The following is a 3337-nucleotide window of genomic DNA, read 5'->3' as shown; positions in this document are numbered from 1 at the left end:
AGTCATGCTATAAACACCATAGATAGATTACTAAGAGAAATTGTAAATTTGAATGTTGTATTTGGTGAGAAAGTTCTCCTTCTTGGAGGGGATTTTCGACAATGTTTCAGTATTGTACTGCATGCTATGCGATCGGCCATAGTACAAATGAGTTTAAAGTACTGCAATGTTTGGGGATGTTTCAGAAAGTTGTCTCTTAAAACAAATATGACATCAGAGGTTTCTGCTTATACTGGATGGTTAGTAAAACTTGGAGATGGCAAACTTGATAGCAGTTTTTATTTAGGAATGGATATTATTGAAATCCCTTGTGAAATGATTTGTAATGGATCTATTATTTATTTTTTTAGGAAGACAAATGTTTTATTTTAAAACACTGGAAAAACATTAAATGACAAATGTCCATTATATAACCAAGAATGTTAAATAGTTGGAAACCATAAATCTTCTAAAATGTGGTAGGCACTTTCAGAGAAATATTGCAAATTATCCTACCATATTTCTTTTCTCATACCCACAATATTTGACATGATGAAAAATACCAAGAAGACTCAACTAATTATTCAGTCAAAGTCACCATGTCAGGGTTCAACTTAGGTACACAAGTGAGTTTTGTCCAAGATGGTCCTGACACATGAAGCTTCCAGTTGAATTTCAGAAATGTTAACAAAAGTATCTTCCTTTTTTGCCTGTGAATGTTTGAGTATTGCTGTACTGTTGGCTTATATCCACTACAGACACTGGTTCTAGGCCAGCCCAAGGGTCTTCAAGCATTGAAGGTTTGAAATAACTTTCCAACTCATTAGACCTTCTTTTTTCTCTACCACGCCCTGATCCAAAGGGTGTAGATGTCCTTGGAGAACCCTGGGGGTGGGCCTGCTGCCCCGGGGAGTAGCCGAATTGCTGCTGGGACCCCGCGGGGGACCTGGAGTAGGAGCCAGGGTAGCCGCCAGGGGACGGAAACCCGAACCGGCCCCCTGGGGAAGCTGCCGCCGTGTCTCGGAGAGTGGCTGCTCCCATAGGGCCTACATCAGGGCCCGAACGATGGCGTGTGATGCGGGCTCCCGTACCCGTCCCGAGGGGAGGGAGGCCGCATTCCGCCTCCGCCTGGGATGCCCCGGTAGCTGCTCCCATTGCTCCAACCTCCTACCCCCGGGCCAGGGTAAGGAGGAGTCGGGGGTCGGAAGTTCTGTCGGTGCATGTCGGCAGAGGAAGGCCTCACTCCCACGTCCCCGGAACTGTCTGGACTCTTGTAATGGATCTATTATTGAAGCTACCTTTGGAAATATTTTATCTATAGATAATATTAAAAAATATATTTAAACATGCAATTCTTTGTCCAAAAAATGACCATGTTCAAAAATTAAATGAAGAAATTTTGGATATACTCGATGGAGATTTTCACACATCTTTGAGCGATGATTCCATTGATTCAACAGATGATGCTGAAAAGGAAAATTTTGCCATTGAATTTCTTTTTTTAAATTAAATCTTTATTGTTCAGATTATTACAGTTGTTCCTCTTCCCCCCCCCCTCCCCATAGCTCCCCTCCACCTGGTTCCAACACCACCTTCTGCCCTTATCCCCCTGCCCCTGACTGTCCTCATCCATAGGTGTAGGATTTTTTTCAGTCTCTCCCTCACACCCCTTTCCCCCCTGAGAGTAGTCAGTCCACTGCCTTTCTATACCCCTGATTCTATTATATTCACCAGTTTATTCTGTTCATCAGATTATTTATTCACTTGATTTTTAGATTCACTTGTTGATAGATGTGTATTTGTTGTTCATAATTTGTATCTTTACCTTTTTCTTCTTCTTCCTCTTATATGATACCTTTCAGCATTTCATATAATTCTGGTTTGGTGGTGATGAACTCCTTTAGCTTTTTCTAATCTGTGAAACTCTTTATCTGACCTTCAATTCTGAATGATAGCTTTGCTGGGTAAGGTAATCTTGGCTGTATTCTTGGTATTCATCACTTTGAATATTTCTTGCCACTCCCTTCTGGCCTGCATAGTTTCTGTTGAGAAATCAGCTGACAGTCATATGGGTACTCCCTTGTAGGTAACTGACTGTTTTTCTCTTGCTGCTTTTAAGATTCTCTCTTTGTCTTTTGCTCTTGGCATTTTAATGATGATGTGTCTTGGTGTGGTCCTCTTTGGACTTGTTTCATTTGGGATTCTCTGCAATCCTGGACTTGTAAATCTATTTCTTTCACCAGGTGGGGAAGTTTTCTGTCATTATTTCTTCAAATAGGTTTTCAATATCTTGCTCTCTCTCTTCTTCTGGCACCCCTATAATTTGTATGCTGGTGCACTCGAAGTTGTCCCAGAGGTTCCTTACACTATCTTCATATTTTTGGATTTTTTTTTCTTTTTGTTTTTCCGGTTGGGTGTTTTTTGTTTCTTTGTATTTCAAATCTTTGACTTGATACTTGCGATCATCTAGTCTGTTGTTGGAACTCTGTATAATATCCTTTATTTCTGTCAGTGTATGCTGAATTTCTAGTTGGTCCTTTTTCATAACCTTGAGGGTCTCACTAGATTTCTTGAGGGTCTCACTTAATTTATCGGCTGTTTCTAGAAAATTCTTGAAAAACCTTCCAAGTGTGGTTTTGAACTCTATATCCAATAGTTTGCTTTCCTGCATTTCTGTCATTTGTGACCTGTTTCTTTGTCTCTGCATTTTTTATGCTTCCCTGTGTTGATAGAGTGGCTTTCTGTGGAGTTTCAGCCATCCTCCCCCGGTTACCTAGTCCTCTTGCTTGCTCTTCTTTCTCGGTGTAGGTTAGAGTGTCGGGCAGCTGGTGGTCTGGGAGGACCACTAAGACCTGTAGGGGCCCTACTGGTCTTTTGGCAGCTTCCTTTGCTGCTTGATCAGAGCAGGTTGATTGGCCAGGTCCGTTGTCTTCTTGAAGATGATCCGCAGCGGGTGTGTCTGACCAGAGGTCACCTTCTACTCAGGCTGGCTGCCACTCGGCTGGTGGGCTGCTGCCGCCCAGAGGCAAGTAGGTCACCTAAATACGCAAATGCAAAGGGGCCAAGTCTTTTGGACAAATAGTCTACCAACCTTTTCTAGGGGCTGAGACTTCAGGTGAGTACTTTTTTGGCTATGCCCCTTGTCTCACATACGTAGAGGTGGGAATACTTAGTTATATCTGGTAGCACTACTTGGCCCATTGTCCTTGCACTGCTCATGTCTGTCTAACTGACTAATATATTACCTCAAGGATCTGGGCTCTGAATTCTTTCAGGGAAAATGGGAGTTGAATTTCTTCTGCAGCTGCTTCGTGCTGAGGAGGGACAAAGTTTTCACTCAGAGCCAAGAGATCTTTGC

At 42.4% G+C, this 3337-nt stretch overlaps 1 pseudogene; it reads right to left on the bottom strand.

Annotated features, from left to right (window-relative positions):
- Nucleotides 1–392: 392 nt before the first annotated feature.
- Nucleotides 393–1230, bottom strand: LOC132222616 (M-phase-specific PLK1-interacting protein-like; annotated as a pseudogene).
- Nucleotides 1231–3337: the final 2107 nt, after the last annotated feature.

Source organism: Myotis daubentonii, chromosome 20 (assembly GCF_963259705.1).
Source record: "Myotis daubentonii chromosome 20, mMyoDau2.1, whole genome shotgun sequence".
Classification (NCBI taxonomy): Eukaryota; Metazoa; Chordata; class Mammalia; order Chiroptera; family Vespertilionidae; genus Myotis; species Myotis daubentonii.
Note: the sequence above shows the minus strand (reverse complement) of the source record. Positions and strands in the feature narration are given on the sequence as shown.